The sequence below is a fragment of the Diplotaxodon limnothrissa genome, linkage group LG5 (genome assembly GCF_057381915.1).
Source record: "Diplotaxodon limnothrissa isolate DT_005_m linkage group LG5, D_limnothrissa_male_GT1.1, whole genome shotgun sequence".
Classification (NCBI taxonomy): domain Eukaryota; kingdom Metazoa; phylum Chordata; class Actinopteri; order Cichliformes; family Cichlidae; genus Diplotaxodon; species Diplotaxodon limnothrissa.
The window spans coordinates 38,615,658-38,633,682 of NC_140600.1; positions in this window are offsets into that span (position 1 = coordinate 38,615,658).

The following is an 18,025-nucleotide window of genomic DNA, read 5'->3' on the forward strand; positions in this document are numbered from 1 at the left end:
ATCAGAACTCGTAGAGGGAGCAGGAAGAGAGCTAGATGGAACTGGTGCTACACTCGGAGTAACTGTACAAGTGGCTGGGACATCGGAAGTTCGGTCTTCTGGCCGGAGCAACAACTCAGGGCTACTTGGAATCACTGCCACTGGGCTGTAAGATGGTGAAACATTTACTTGAGGAGCTCCTACGCTCAGGAATAACAGGCCAAATGGCCACTATTTATACCAGCGCCCCCTAATGGGCCAGGCTGAAAGTGGGTTGGACCGAAGGATAACATTCATCCTGCCACACATAGTAACAGTATCTTTATTAAGACATGGGAGCACTGGGCTTTGACACTGAATATATGATACAGGTGAGCTGCTATGTGCCAGTTTTTGTATGGTTAAATGTCATATTGTATTATTTAATTACTATTGAATTATTATCTTCTGCCAAAACAGTTTGGTTTAATGTGGGAAGTGGAGAAGCAGCACCCCAGTTTTGTTTCTGTTTTATAATAAATCTTGAGTGTTTTCATTTTTATTACAGGAATAACTACACGATTCATCTGATATTTTACATATAAAATATCATCAAAACTTCATCTTTTAAATTAAAGTTATTATTTCACCCACCGTACCAGCACTACAATAAAAACGAATCCCTCTGTCTGCAGATTCTGAAACTGACAATTATAACTACAAACTGTAAACATGAAATAGCTTTATGGCCTCTAAAACTGAAAACGTTTTACAGAGTAATGACAGACCTGATAACAACAGCAGTGATCATTATAAACAGGAATTATGAAAAGGGTGATGACATATCCTCCACTGTCCCCCATGTTATAGTTTCAGTCAGCCTACGTAAAGACAACAGGATGTGAATCACATTAAAGCACAGGAAGTCTCCCAGTTGTTTCCAATGAAACTGCAAAATGAGTGCAGCAATTTCCAAAATTATTTTGCCACCTCCACGGGACAAGACTCAGCTGTCCATCTGCATCTAAAGGACAAAGGTCACTCTTTCGAGGATGCCAATGTTCACATTTTGGACAGAGAGGACAGATGGTTTGAAAGAGGAGTGAAAGAAGCCATTTATGTCCACTGTGAGCGACCATCTTTGAACAGAGGCGGTGGTTTACGACACCAACTGTCTGCCATCTATAATCCAGTTTTAAGATCCCTTCCCAGGCGCCTTAACGCCCACTCACATCCTGGGCCATCTGACCTCAGGAAATCACATGAGCCAGGTTTCACAATGAACTCACCCGAAACCTTGTCTGATTGTGACCCACACCCATTTTCACACCTTGGCTCATGTCATTAGGTAGAGGATCATTAGGGGGTCCTTTGTCCCTCTTTGGGGGGATACTCCCACTAGGTTTAAATCTGGGACTCTCCACCATGTGACCCTAGAACTGAAGAAGCTTCTCGGATGAGAGGTGAAACGTCTTCAAGCAACTTACAGAAGTCCAGACGCTTTTCTTTCCAAGCTCCTTAGATCATACTGTGATGTTACTTATCATGTTTTTTCATTGGTCCATTATCATCGCTTATAGCTTTTAGTCATTTGCAAAACTTTTTTCTTATTCTTGTTTACTCGGTTCTATTAATAATTTTATGTGTCCACTATGTTGTTTTTTGTCTTCTGTCCTAACTTTACTCTTTGACACTAATGTCCATCTTTCTGTTTAAATGTAGTATTTGTATTTGCTTGGTTGTCAAAGCACTTTGCACCCAGTGTTTTTAAAGATTTTTAGATAAGTAGAGTAAATTACAGTAAGTTACTTTTATTAGTTTCATTATTGTCTTGTGATGGTCTCCATGCCTCCCTGGCTGACCTAGTTTCAGGCCATGTGTTTGTGTTGCTGTGTCTCCCTCTCTTCTGTCTGCCTGGCCCGAGCTCATCTTGGCAGTTCTCATCTCCCGCCCGTGGCCCAGGCACCTGGCCTCATCAACCACCTGCCGTTGATCTGTCTGATTGCCTGAGCCGCTATTTAAGATGGCGGCTCAGTGTTCCTTGTTGTCGTTTTGTCAACTAAAGCTCATTAATATCCTCCAGCACATCAAGCAGTGCTGATGTCATTAGTCAAATGTAATCACAGAGGGAGTAATGTCTGCATGCTCAATGAAAAAACATTCCCTTATGCAATCACTTGTAGCTCTTTTCAATCACATATCTGATTGTCACATTCTACAAATATCCTGTCACTGTAAACTAACATGAGATAATATCATTTGGTCGAAATAGTCCCACCTCGTTCAGAGTTATATGAGGTTAAATCATGACTCAACTTCCTCAAAGACGAATGATCTAATGATCTAGCCATTAAACTAAACCAATGAGATGGTAATATTAATTTTACCCGTAAAAATAGAGAATCATTTTGGATATTCTGTTTTACGAGTCTGCACCCTAGAGGTATGAATGAGAATTTTTCTATCAATGAGTTTTTGTGAACTGTACCCTTTTTTTATTCTTTTTTACCAGTTACTTTGCTCTGTCAATCATTCTCACACGGGTAATGTCTGTCTATTTATCTATTTCTATTTATTTTTTCAGTAAAAGAGGGAGTAACATTCTAGATGTCTCGTTTTAAGTCTAAATTTGAGAGGCATAAATGAGGACCTTTCCACAAATGTTTATCCATGTGATGATGTCCTCTTGTTTTTAAATCTAACTGCCGCACTGACTTCTTTTTGAATTAAATGTTTTTCTTTGTTATAATTTTTTGTATATTTGTAATATTCTTTTTATGTATTTCATGCATGTATTTTAAGACAGGTGTGGATTATGTCTCCTCACCCTGTCTTCATCATTAATGACTTAGTCCAGTATTTACTTGGGCGTGACTTAACCAATTAACCAATACTAACCCGGTATATGTCAGCTGGTTCAAACCTTGAAAGTAGGTGAAGTTGTGCCTGAAGGGAAAATCTCCGTCCCGGTTTCCCTCCAAGGCGTGAGCACCGATAAGCAGAGTTTTGTCCTTTCCTCCTAATTATTCAAAGTAACACTCAGGTATGCCGCTCAGCTGGGTTAGTTACGACGTCGGGAGTAGCTTGGGAGAACAAGGAAACACAGACTGCTTCAGGTTGCCTTCCCAAATCGACTCAAAGGTTTATTTATCATACAACAGCTTATATAGAGGAAAAAGGTTCGTGTGTCAGCAGATTCTCAGTTCAAACCGGTACAGACCAAATAAGGAAACGTCTTCCTGCCTTGTGAGCAAAGAAGTATCCTTTGTGTAGTTTATCAGTTCAGCTACAATTTATGATCATCCCAGCAAAATACACTCCTAGACATAGAATACAGAGTTCTTTCATTAGTGAATTCTGAAACGAACCACCTGGCCTTTAACAAGCTCTTTTCTAAATCATAAGGAAGGGAGGATGGGAGTAAGGAAGTGGTCTCGTCTCTGTGGTATTTTCGACCTTGGGGTACCAGCCTGTGAGTCTTACACATCAATACATGGGTCAGAGAGAAAGAGAAAAACAACTAGTAAATGGGCCTTATTGAGTAACAGTTCTCCTGTATAATATTACTACAAAACAATATCCTGTAAATGCTAACCGTAGTATCAAAATATCACAACAGTGCCAGAAATGTTTGCTGTGGTTAACTCATAACTCAAATATTTGAGGGTGTGATTTGAGAATGAGGAAGTGATGGAGTAGAAAAAGATGGTGGTGGTGATTAAAATAGCTGTGGTTTTAAAAGAAGCACATATCAGAATCAGAATCGTGTTTATTGGCCAAGTATATGTGCAGACACATACAGGGAATATGGTTCCGGTAGATGGTGGCTCTCAAGCACAGCAATGTAAATCACACACACACACACACACACACACACACACACACACACACACACACACACACACACACACACACACACACGTGTCTATATATACACATTACACATACATACACAAAGCTGTGTAAACCAACTATAAATAACGAATCTAAACTTATATACATAAAATACAGAAATGAATGAGGTGGAATGAATACTACAAAATGTACATAAGGTGCAGCTGCAGTCTGGCAGTGGGAGCAGTGTGACAGGTCAACTGTTAAGAAGGGAGATGGCGAGGGGAAAGAAGCTGTTCCTGTGTCGGGTGGTCCTGGTCTGCAGGCTTCTGTACCGTCTGCCAGAGGGCAGCAGATCAAAAAGTCTGTGTCCAGGGTGTGAGGGGTCTGTGATGATTTTCCTTGCCCGTTTCCTGGTTCTTGAGAGGTACAGATCCTGGATGGAGGGCAGGGGGGCGCCGATGATCCTTTCTGCTGCCCGTACAGTCCGCTGCAGTCTGCTCCTGTCCTGTTTAGTGGCTGCACCATACCAGACTGTGATGGAGGAGCACAGGACAGACTCAATGACCGCAGTGTAGAACTGGATCAGCAGCTCCTGTGGGAGACTGTACTTCCCCAGGTGTCTCAGGAAGTACATCCTCTGCTGGGTCTTTTTGAGGATGGAGTTGATGTTGGTCTCCCACTTCAGGTCCTGGGAGATGGTTGTACCCAGGAACTTGAAGGTCTTCACAGTTGACACAGGGCTGTCTGATATGGTGAGGGGGAGCAGAGTTGAGGGATGTCTCCTGAAGTCCACTGTCATCTCTACAGTCTTAAGAGTGTTCAGCTCCAGATTGTGCTGACTGCACCAAAGTACCAGCCGCTCAACTTCCTGCCGGTATGCAGACTCATCACCATCTTGAATGAGGCCAATGACAGTGGTGTCATCTGCAAACTTTAGGAGTTTGACAGCCGAGTTCTTGGAGGTGCAGTCGTTAGTGTAGAGGGAGAACAGTAGTGGTGAGAGGACATATCCTTGAGGGGCACCAATACTGAGGGACCGGGTTTCAGAGGTGATCTCCCCCAGCCTCACTTGCTGCTTTCTGTCTGTCAGGAAGCTGGTGATCCACTGACAGGTAGCTGGTGACACGCTGAGCTGGGAGAGTTTGGAGGAAAGAAGTTCAGGCACAATGGTGTTAAAAGCCGAACTAAAGTCCACAAACAGGACCCTGGCATACGTTCCTGGGCGGTCAAGGTGTTGCAGGATGTAATGCAGCCCCATGTTCACTGCATCATCCACCGACCTGTTTGCCCGGTAGGCAAACTGCAGAGGATCCAGCTGGTGGCCTGTAATGTCTTTCAGATGGGCTAACACCAGTCGTTCGAAGGATTTCATGACCACAGACGTCAAGGCGACAGGTCTGTAGTCATTCAGTCCTGTGATGGTGGGTTTCTTGGGAACAGGGATGATGGTGGAGCGTTTGAAGCAGGAGGGAACTTCACACAGCTCCAGGGATCTGTTGAAGATGCGAGTAAAGATGGGAGCCAGCTGTTCAGCACAGGTTTTGAGGCAGGAGGGTGAGACGCCGTCTGGTCCGGGGGCTTTCCTGGGCTTCTGTTTCTGGAATAGTCGGCTCACATCCTCAGTGTGTATTCTGAGTTTCAGGGAGGAGGAAAGGGGGGTGAGAGGTGTGATGGAGGTCGTTGAGTCTGGATTGGAGAGGGTGGTGGTGGTCGTTGAGTCTGGATTGGGGAGGGTGGGGGTGGTCGTTGAGTCTTGATTGGGGAGGGGCAGGGTGAAGGGGGGAGAGGTGGAAGGTGTATTGGGGGTCAATGTCTGAAGCAATGTCCCTGGGGAGGGGAGGGTGGGGCGTGGGAGTCTGTCCGTCTCAAACCTGCAATAGAAAGTGTTTAACTCGTTGGCCAGGTCTTTGTTTGCTTCAATAGTGGGTGGGGGGCGTCTGTAGCTGGTGATTTCCTGCAGGCCCCTCCACACTGACGCAGGGTCGTTGGCTGAGAGCCGTTCTTCCAGCTTCTGGGAGTAGATCCTTTTAGCTGCTTTGATCTCCTTGGTCAGTGTGTTCCTGGCTTGCTTGTACAGGGCCCTGTCACCACTTCTGTAGGCGTCCTCCTTGGCCTTACGAAGATGTTGGAGTTTAGGAGTGAACCATGGGTCATTGTTGTTGTATGTGCAAAAGGTCTTTGTTGGCACACACACGTCTTCACAGAAACTGATGCATGATGTCACAGTGTCCGTGAGCTCATCTAGGTTCTCAGATGCAGCTTCAAAAACAGTCCAATCAGTGGAGTCAAAACAGTCCTGCAGTTCCTGCTTTGCTGCGTTAGTCCACTTCTTCACAGTTTTGACTACAGGCTTGGCATGTTTGAGTTTTTGCCTATAAACTGGAATAAGATGGACCATGCAGTGATCAGAATGTCCCAAAGCTGCCCGGGGCACAGAGCGATAGGCATCTTTTAGAGTGGTGTAGCAGTGATCCAGTATGATGTTGTCCCTGGTGGGGCAGTCTATATGCTGTCTGTATTTAGGGAGTTCGTGGTTTAGGTTTGCTCTGTTAAAATCCCCAAGAATAATTGTAAAGGAATCCGGGAATTTCCTCTCCAGGGTAGTAATCTGGTCAGCCAGCTGGCACAGTGCGTTGTTCGCGTTGGCCTGTGGAGGGATGTAAACTCCGACCAGCATGAAGGAAGAAAACTCCCGCGGTGAATAAAAAGGTTTACAGTTGATGAAAAAACTTTCCAAGTGTGGGCTGCAGTGTTTCTGTAACACTGTGACATCAGTACACCAACCTTCATTAATGTAGAAGCAGACTCCACCACCCTTTGTTTTCCCTGAGAGCTCTGTTTCGCGGTCCGCCCGGTGAAGTTGGAAGCCCGGCAGATTTAAGACAGCGTCTGGGACTCGCTCACTGAGCCAGGTTTCAGTGAAGCAGAGGGCAGCAGAGTGTGCAAAGTCCTTGTTAGTCCGGTTTAAGAGCAGTAATTCGTCGACTTTGTTTGGAAGAGAGCGGAGATTCGCGAGGTGAATGGAGGGGAGTGCCGTGCGGAATCCTCGCCGACGTAGTTTTACCAGCACACCAGCGCGACTCCCCCGTCTACGTCTTCTCCAGGAGCCACAGAGAGCTGCTGCGCCTCCAACTAAAATCTCCAAAAAACTTTCCGGGTTTGTGAAAAATGGATAAGAACTATAGTGAGACGACTGCCTGATGTTTAGCAGTTGATCTCTGGAGAAAGTGATGTGGTCTGAGTGACCAAAAGCGCAGAAAATAAACAGAAACAAGAAAAGTGCGAGAGAGCGCAGTACCGAGGCTGCCATCCGCGGCGCCATCTTGGATAGTTAATATATATAAGCAGTCCCATGACCAAAGACACAACCTTTGAAAGCAAAGACAGAACATTTGTACACTTTCAAGACACAAAAATGATAGAAAGTGTGCGTTGATATCTGTTTACAATCTTTGTTTAGTGACTTTGTGTGGAACAGCTCACTTGTCTCACAAAAGTATTCATGTTGTACCATCTGTCTGACCCTCTCTTTGTGTTCATTATCAAAGCCAATTCATTAAAAATTATGAACTGAATTATGAATCACATTTAATACACAAACAGCTGGAAGAAATAAACACAACTCGATCTGCTGTTTGTCAAACCAGGATGACACTAATCTCACATATTAACTCTTACAGACAAATCAAGCACATTAACAGTTTTCTCCAATATTTCTGCACCAGGGGGGAAATTTTGAAAGTAAAGACTAAAAACCATCACCAGGTTTGATCGTTTCCCTTATTTGGTTTGAGATTTCATCTTGAGTGTGGATGTACAAGTGTGTGTCAGAGTGTGGTCACAGTGGTTAGCACTGCCTCCTCACAACAAACTATATATCATCAAGTATATGAAACTAATTGTTGTCTACATTTATGGTTAAAATGTGTCTTAGTACTTAGAATGGTCGGTCAGACTAGTTTGCCTTTGGCTGTTTGTCTCTCGGGCGTTTGGCGTCCAGTGTTGTTTCTTGATCGTTTCTCTTCTCTGACCTAAAATTTTGTTCCCTCATCTCTCTCTGTCCTTCCCTTTTAATTTTATTTTCTCACCAACCTTATTGCTTCTTGTTGATAAAGAGGAAATAAGTGGTTTAAGTATAAATAACAGGAAGTGTGTGGCACAGTGTGACAGAAATAGACGTTTAGTACTTTCATAGAAAATTCTTTTATTGCGAGGAGAATCAGTTGAGTCTACACCGTTCTCACATGCAGCCTGAAACTCTGACTTCCACAGAGACATGATGCAATTGATGACAAAAAGATAATAATGACACATCCCCCACAGTCTGTATTTATTTCCCAACTTTACATCATTAACAGCACTGTAAAAACAAACTGGTGCAACTGCTGATGATCTCAATCCTGAAAAGCTGGTTTGTGTGTCAAACTCACAACATCACTTTTGATTGTTTTCATGTTATGTGGGACTGCTGACCAGTTCACTCCCTGAGAAACCACTATTCTGACTGGTAGAGAACGGTGGATCGACCTGTCCATGTGGTGACACAGTTAGCTTCGTAAGTATTTGTGCATCACGTTTTTTGTACTTTTGTCTCTGTAAACCATCACATTCAACTGTAAATATAACAACAATTAAGATGTGATTGAAGACCAGACTTTAATTTGAAGAAATTTCCCCGTGTGCCTCATTTCCATTTTAGTATCAGCTTAAATTCACCTTCACTAACTGTGCTCTGAACTGGTTTAAATCAGTGTCTATCACTACATCAGCAGTAACAACTGAATAATTTTCAGACACCTGTGCCGTTCGGTTTTTCCTCTGCTCAGCCTCATGTCCAGGTGCAGAGCCTTCAAACTCTGCATTGGGCTGAATGAACTGTGTTCAACTATGTGCATCACACCACAGCATGGTATAACACATTATCTCAGGTCCACTGAGACACAATACATTTCACTGCTGATGTGAACTGGTAGATAATCTGTCGAAGTCGAAGACCTCCGAACAGTCGAATACTGTCACAAAAAATGTGAGACTTTCACCTAAATAGCTTGGTTTAAATCCCGAAACCCAAAGTAATCACATGATTCCTTGCTAATTTTTAACAATTTTACAACAAACATGTTCCTCACAGAGCTGATCTTTTTTTCATTTTCATTTTGCCTGATAAGTGGAGGATCTACTTCACCAGTCTGTGTGGTTCGGTCACGGTCAGGTCGTCTGGACATTTGCTGAACTTCACAGCAGAATACTCACAGGCAGAGGAGCTGGGTTGGAGTATCACACTGCCAGCTTTTTCAGACCTCACTTGAAAGTTGATGGCAGCGTAATGTGGCGAGGCAGTGTGGTTTATGGGATTATTGGCACTGATGGAAATCGAGTTCACTGCATTTTCTGGGTTCTGGAGGTTCTCCTGTCTCTCCTCACAGATACAGTCCTTCAACAATAAGCAGAAAATGAGTTTATGTCTAAACACTATCCATAGAAATTGTTCCTATGTTGCCAAAAACAAAAAATATACTTTTTTTTTTTTTTTTTTTACAATTTTTTCTACTATTCAGCCTTGAATAACCATCAGCTGATATTTTTTTGTCTTGTTGTGAAGTCTGAAATGATTCCAAAATTGACGTTTTGCAGACATTGGAGAGTTTACATTGTTGTCTAGACTCACGTCTTTATATTATGTTTATAATGAAAAAATAAAACAAACAGTTACAAGAAGAGTGAGAGATTATTGAAAGCTAAATCACTGGGGAGACTGAATCTTACAACCTTTTTCCACTACAACCTATTCCATTGACCTAACAGCTCAGCAATTATAGGATTATAGTGTAACATGATGACTTGGAAAGTCCAAGTAAGCAAAGTTCACCATGTAATAAATAAGAATTTACAATAAACCTGCAGAAATGTCACAAACATTAAGAAACAACTTTAACATCCGTCTGTCGACTGTGTAGTTCTTGCTTCATAAGGAAGACGACAGAGCCTTTAGCTGTCAGGCTCTTCTGCGAAACCAGATGAGGGCTGGATTAGGTGACCCTCAATCCTCTCCCAGTTATGCTGCAGTAGGTGTAGGCTGTGGGGGTGATTCCCATCATGCATTGAGTGTTTCTCCTTCAGTCAGCTTTCTCACTCACTATGTGTTTATACACTTCTCTGCACTGAATCATTACTTATTATTACTACTCATTGAAGCTCTCTTCCACAGCATGTCTTTTGTCCTGTCTCCCTCCCCTCACCCCCAACCACCTGTAGCAGATGATCTCCTCTCCCTGACCATGGTTCTACTGGAAGTTTCTTCCTGTTAAAAGGGAGTTTGTCTTTCCTACTGTCGCCAAAGCGCTTGCTTATAAGGGGCCATCTCATTGTTGGGGTTTTCTCTCCATTACTGTAGGGCTTTATTTTAATATAAAGTGCCCTGAGGTGACTGCTGTTGTGATTTTCAATTCAACTCAGTTTTGATAAATAAAAGTAAAAAAAGAAATAATTTCATCACGAACCTCTTTGACATGACGTCCTGCTGCACCATTTCCTAAAATAGCAACCAAGCAGAATTATTTATTAGTAGTTCATAGTTTGGTTTTAATGTAAATCTGGTTTAACTACGAATTGCCAAAGACCATTAATTTAATGAAATAAAAAAATATCTTGAAACTGCGAACATTCTTACGTTTGTAGATGAGGATCAGTGCTATCAGAAACAGCAGGAGCACAGCTACAGACACAGTAACACTGATGATAACCTCTAAGCCATCTGTAAAATAAAAGAAAGACCAAAGAGAAAATATTAACCCACAGGTTTGTTTTTTAACCATCCAGAAGGTCTCTGTTGAGGAATTTTACAAAAATAAAGTTTGAAAATATTAATAATGTAAAATACTCTAAAAAAAAAATATTGAAAACACTGAAAACATTTCAGAGTGATACATTAAAAAAACAACATTTTTTCACAGCTTTTTATAAACTGGACCTCGACAAAATACTTAAAACATGTCTTACTTTATCCTTTAACGTCAAAATAAAGTTATTTTAAAATGATCTTCAAATGTTTCTATTAAAAGAAAAATGTTTTGTTGCAAACATATTTATAATTTCTAGCATTCTAGCATGAGTGGAAAGGGGCTGTAGTTACTCCAGTCTTTAAAGGAGGCGAGCGTGACTTGATATGTAATTATCGTCCAGTTTCCATACTCTCTGTTCTTTCAAATGTGCTTGAGAAGGCTGTGGCAGCACAGTTAATTGATTACTTAGAGACTAATCAACTGCTTCATCCAATGCAGTTTGGTTTTAGACCAAAATTTTCCACAGAAATGGCAAATTGCTATTTTGTTGAAAATATTAAGTGTAATCTGGATAATGGTAAAGTTGTGGGTGCAGTGTTCCTTGACCAAAAATAGGCTTTTGACACTGTCAGCCATGACATACTTCTTTCCAAGTTGATAAAATTTGACTTTGCAAAGCAAGCAGTTGATTGGTTTGAGTCCTATCTTCACAAAAGAGAGCAGTGTGTGAGGGTTGATAAAGAAAAGTCATCCATGTTGGAAAACAGAATGGGTATTCCCCAATGATCTGTACTTGGCCCATTGCTATTTAATCAATCAATCAATCAAAGCTTTATTTGCCACATGCAGGTTGTCCTGCAGTGAAATGCCCCCCCCCCCCCCCCCCCCCCCGACCTTACACAACACAGACATCACATGGGGATACAAGTCGGAGATCGGTAGCATTACAGAAAAACACTGAAATGTACACTACAATGGGAAAGTACAAGAGGGAAAAAAAGAGACCTCTACTCATGCTGTGCTTCCATGGTAGGACAGCACGAGAACAGGAAACAAAAAAACTCCTCTGCACAAAAAGCACATAATTGTCCACAGCACAACATTGTGAAAGACATGACAAGCCACAGGGGTGGGTGGGGGGTGAGGAGTAATCCGAAGCGAACACAGCAGCCGCCCTGCACAGCGCTACCATTCCAGCGCGGCACACAGCCCCGCCGTGTTCCCCCGCAGGAATCAAGCATCAAAGGCGTTTGGAAAGGGAGGGGGATGAGTGTGTGCTTATCAGTGTAAGTGTATGTGTGCGTGTCCATAGTTCAGCTGAGACAGTGTCCTTCGCCCTGCCAGGCTAAGTAAACAGTCTACCAGCCAACCCAGGTGGCCTGCATGGAATGGGAAGGAACAAACTAAACACGGGGCCGACCGTGGCTCAGGGGGTTGGGAAGCGCATCTGTAACCGGAAGGTCGCTGGTTCGATCCCTGGGCTCTCTGTCCTGGTCGTTGTGTCCTTGGGCAAGACACTTTACCCTACCTCCTACTGGTGTTGGCCAGAGGGGCCGATGGCGCGATATGGCAGCCTTGGAGAGCCGCGAGCTTCGCCATACTTGCGTTCTGTGATGTTGTCATTTCTTGTGCTCAAGGAGCCGATTTCTGAGAACTCACGGCAGTGTGCCTCCCCGAGATGTCATCCAATTTGCGCCCAGAGATGTTATTCTGGGCTAGCCCTTTCGAGATGTATCCAGTCTGCAGTCAGAGATCTTATTCTGAGTATTCACAGCAGCCGTAGCCTCTCCAAGATCTTATCCGTGCTGCACTCAATGAGCCCATTTTGAGAAACTCATGCCTCTTCCCATCGTTCCAATCCCAGCGGGCAGCCCTGTGGGGGTTTGAACAGCCGGTTCCGCTTTCTTAATTCTTCGATAACTCAGGGCCAAGCCAGCTCCGATCAGCAAGAACCCTGTTATCATGGTTCCGAATAGGTAGATATCTTCAGCACTCAGGCTCACCCGAGCCCAAACTTCTCGTTGAGAAAGGGGTGTCAATTGCATTTAGGGAGCAGTTGATCCAATCCATAATTCCTCTTTTAGGTTTTAGAGAACAGACTGTGAGAGAATGTTCCAGGGAAAAGTAGTAAAAAACACGAGACAAGACAAGGACATAAGCAGGGAAGATAAGGGAGAGGAGAGGAGAAAAGTGCGACCGCCTTCGCTGAGAGCCAAACGAGAAAGTTTGTTTATAAATGATTTGCCTGCCAGTTGTCCAAAAGCTAGCTGCCAACTTTATGCAGATGATGCAGTTATACACGTACCAGCTAAGTCACCTGGTGAAGCAGCAGACACCTTATCGGCACATCTAAATGATGTCCAACAATGGCTGGAACATAATCATCTTGTATTGAATAAAGAAAAAAACAGTTTCTATGTGTTTTTCTATTAGGAAACTAAGTTCATCTGATGATTTTAAAATCAAGTTAAGGAACAAAGAAATAAAAAAGGTCAAAGATTTTAAGTTTCTGGGAATAATTTTAGATTCACATCTTAAATTTGACAAGCATGTAAAGAAGATTTCTAAGACGGTCAACGCTAATCTGAATTGTTTTAAGTTGATTCGGCACTATATACCTAGTTCAGAGGCTCAGTTATTTATGCATTCTATGATATTCTCTCATTTTTCATATTGTATGACAGTTTGGACCCAGGCAACACCATCTATAATTCAGCCTGTGGTGTCCTTATATAACCAATCTTTAAAAATAATGGATAAAAACTCTGTTCGGTGGCATCACTGTCACATTTTAAAGAAATATAATCTACTTAGTTTTAAGAGTTTTAATCATTTATGTTTTCTTAAATTAGTCTTTAAATGTATAAATAGGATGGATACATCCAGAGACAAGATAGTAATCGCAAGGTGAACGGCAACTGCAAGCTATTATATTGCAATATATTTACAGATAAAACCAGCAAGTGAAATAGACTGATTGACATTGCGTACAACACAGAGAGCCTCATTCTGACACTGTTGTGTCTCCCTTCCCAATTGAATGGCAAATGCAAGAGGGGATTCAAAGGATAAAACATGGACTAATATAAGATCTATTTGGTCAGTCAGCTTTTTCCATAAAGGCGTTGCCATCTGTGGAACACACTTCCAACCAAAATCAAATTGATTACAGACATCAGATCCTTTACATTGAAGGTTAAAGTTTGGTTAAAAGGAAATCAGAGATGTAGCCATTTTAACTAATTTTAATATTATTTTAATTTATTGTCTATTAACTGTAATTGTATTTATGATGTCATTTGGTTTTATGAAAGTGTATGCTTTATTGTAAAATGTATCTATTTTGATTGTAAGCCCAACAAGGGACAATTGTTGACAATTAGCAATAGCTATAAACTTATGTGCGTTACATCAGCTTCATGTTTGTACTTGGACTATGTTAAACTGCACTGTCCCTTTTAAATAAATAAATTCAAATTCAAGTTCATTTTTGCAGTATCGGGAGTAAAGTCCCTGCCTTCTGTGTTCTTATCGTAAAGCTCTTCAGTAACATGGAACTTCTTCATTTACATCTGCACTATAACATGTAGTATTTTAGTCATGCCCTGATATAAAATTGAAACATAAGAGGGTGAAGATGTGAATTACTCACCTTTAACCTCTAGATGTATTTGTTGAAGAGAAAACTCTTTGTCACCTGATTTCACTCCACACCAGTAGACTCCAGCATCCTGTGAGGACACATGACTGATGGAAATGCTGCTGCTGGTGTTTGTTGACATGATTCTCCAGTTTGGCTGCGGAGAAGGGCTTTTTGGTAAAACGTTCTGACAAGTGGAGTTATCCTCTTTGCAGAAAAAAGCGGGCTTGTATTTTCCATCAGGAGAATCACAGGTGATGGTGGTGTTATTATTTCTGTATGCAGTTTGATTAAATGGTTTGGGGCACCCATCTTTATCTAAAGGGAAAAAAGAAAACCAAGATAAAACACAGTAAAGTGTGTATCAGATATTTTACTCTTCATTACATTTATCTTATTTAACATTGCAAATAAAGTTTCTTTTATGGGACCAAAAAACCCACAACTTCGTACCAACTTCAAATTCTGTGTCTTTGGATTGTTTTCCGTTGCTGTCGGCATTATTAAGCTCCTTGACGATCAACTTGCCAGGGTTTATTTTGTTTTTTTGAGGAAGATTAACAACTTTTTCCATTTGAAATCTTCCATTTGTTTTTTGATTGAAGATGAATTTAACCCACTCTCCTTCGCAGGGTGCTGCTTCTGACATCCGCTCACAACCTAAAGACAAATATTCACATCATGTCAGATGTCAAAAGTCACACACAGTTATTTATTTTAATGTCTCTTATTACATTTGTTTTAAATGGCCAGTTTGATCTAAATTAGTTAGATTAATATGAATGCATAATTATGGTGTATGACAAAACATACAAGTGTTTTATTTCTTCTTGTTCAGTTTCATTCTTTGTGAACAATTTTGAAATGTTGTGTTTTTGTGTTGTAGCCGTGCCTTTTAGCTCGATATATAACAAATGAATTGCAAAATGTCTGTCAAGGTTCTCAGTCATCCAGGTCATTGTAGTATAAGGAGTTTGGAAAGAAAAGCGTCTGGACTTTTCTTGAAGATGTTTCATCCGAGAAGCTTCTTCAGTTCTAAGCCAAGCTTCATTTGAAAGCCTGATGCTTAGCCTCGTCCACCCCAGCTGTAAAACTCAGAAACCAGTCTTACTTGTTATCATCTATCGTCCACCTGGGCCTAACACAGAGTTTCTGTCTGATTTCTCAGACTTTTTATCTGATTTAGTTCTGAGCTCAGATAAAATAATTATTGTGGGTGATTTCAACATCCATGTAGATGCAAAAAATGACAGCCTCAACATGGCAACATTTGGTTTCTCTTCATTGGCTTCCTGTTAAATCCAGAATTTAATTCAAAATCCTGCTCCTCACATACAAGGTCTTAAATAATCAGACCCCATCTTATCTTAATGACCTTGTAGTACCATATCACCCTATTAGAGCACTTCGCTCTCGCTCTGCAGGCCTACTTGTTGTTCCTAGAGTATTTAAAAGTAGAATGGGAGGCAGAGCCTTCAGTTTTCAGGCCCCTCTTCTGTGGAACCAGCTTCCAGTTTGGATTCTGGAGACAGACACTATCTCTACTTTTAAGATTAGGCTTCAAACTTTCCTTTTTGCTAAAGCATATAGTTAGGGCTGGACCAGGTGACCCTGAATCCTCCCTTAGTTATGCTGCAATAGACATAGGCTGCTGGGGATTCCCATGATGCATTGAGTTTTTCCTTTCCAGTCACCTTTCTCACTCACTGTGTGTTAACAGACCTCTCTGCATTGAATCATATCTGTTATTAACCTCTGTCTCTCTTCCACAGCATGTCTTTATCCTGTCTTCTTTCTCTCACTCCAGCCGGTCACAGCAGATGGCCCCGCCCCTCCCTGAGCCTGGTTCTGCCGGAGGTTTCTTCCTGTTAAAAGGAAGTTTTTCCTTCCCACTGTCGCCAAAGTGCTTGCTCATAGGGGGTCATATGATTGTTGGGTTTTTCTCTGTATCTATTATTATAGGATATACTGTACAATATAAATATATATTTGAGGCGATTGTTGTTGTGATTTGGTATAAATAAATTTGAATTGAATTGAATTGAGTTCTAAGAGCAAATGGTGGAGTCCCAGATTTTAAGCCCTATGGGAGTGTCCGCAAGAAGGTCATGGACACCTTATTGATCCTCTACCTAATCACGTGAGCCAAGGTGTGAAAATGAGTGTGGGTCAAACTCCAGACGCTTTTCTTTCTAAGCTTCTTAGACTATTCTCTGCAAAATGATTTAATAAATTAATTTATGATACTGAAAATTTGCTTTGAAGATTCACAGTTACTGTTTTATATTTCCGAAAAAAAGCACAATAATAAAAGTTTTATTGTCTAACACATAAAAACAACTGAACTGTCTCTTTACTGAGAGGGATTTTATTCTCTCAGTATTTTAATCTGTCTGCATGAACGCATGCTTCTGTAAACTCATATAGTTATCAGTTATAAACACAGTACAGAAGCACATCACTGAAACTGTACTGACTATATAGAAAACTGTACTGGAGGCAAAAATGTATGTTGTAATAAATGTTTCCATAACATGATGTCATAACAGTATAGCAGCGACTAGCATGTAATACCAGATATGATGTGGTAGAAACCTTTTACCTGCCATCAGTGAGAGGATGAATAGCAGCAACTTCATCTGTTGTTTTTGGATGCTCATCTTCAAATCTTGATTGTCTCCTGAGCTCGACTGATGTTAGTGAATTTCTGTCTGTCCTCACCCTGTTTTACTTTTAAAAAGAACTCCTCCCACCTTCATATCTCATTACTTTGCGTCAGTAAACTAGATGTGGTTTGAGTTTAAATTAACAGGAAGTCCACAAAACAGGAATAGCAGTTCAGAAAATGACTTTATGAGTTGTAACATGAAGTAAAGGCTTTTTTTGTTTGTTTTGGGGGATTTTTTTAGTTGAAATCTTTATTTAGTTTTTAACTGATACAGTTTTTACTGGGGCGTGGGAGAAATGGAGACAGTGGTGGTGATGACTAAATAGAAATTAGGAAAAGAAGCTGACTCATGCTTCGCTGTCTTTATATATTTTTAATAGTGTTGCATCATCAATTTAAAATAACAGGATATGACTCACATGATTTTGCAGTACAGTCTATACTAGAATGACTCTGAAATATTTGTGTTGTAAATATGCTTTTAAAAACAGAATTCAGTGATTTTCACAGCTGTTTAAAACCTGTGTTGCATCACATCTTTTCATGTTCAGCAGGCAGGATAGGACCCAAACACAAGAGGGGAAAACTGAGAGAGGCAACTTTACTGCTGTAGGTATGTCAACACTAAAAAAATCAGAAAGCATAACCAAAAACTAGGAACAGACTCTGAACTAGCATTGAGAAAACACACACAGCATACGTGTTGGGAATAACGCCGTTACTTTTTTCAGTAATGAGTAATCTAACTAATTACTATTCCTATCATTACAACGCCGTTACCGTTACTAACAAGAAAATGCGGTCGCGTTACTATTGTGATCAGTTTACGGCACCTTATATCAGATGTAGCTGTAAGTAATCTGGGCGCTACAGCTTTAAGCAGCTGTGCACGCTCCGGATGGCAATCACTTTCTGGCAGGGATCTCTTTTTGGCACAACACCTGGAGCTAAGAGGGCAAAACAATCGCATGAGTGCTGCTGCTTGGCTGAGGAAGAATAAAGTAGTCAGTGTAGTTCATGTGTTGTCTTGTGTAATTAGTGTGTAGTGTTGTGGATAGTTTTGTGTTGTGTGTCCGAACAATGAGGCGACTGCTGTCTCCAGGTAGAAACAGGAATGATAGATCTGCAGGTATCAGGCTG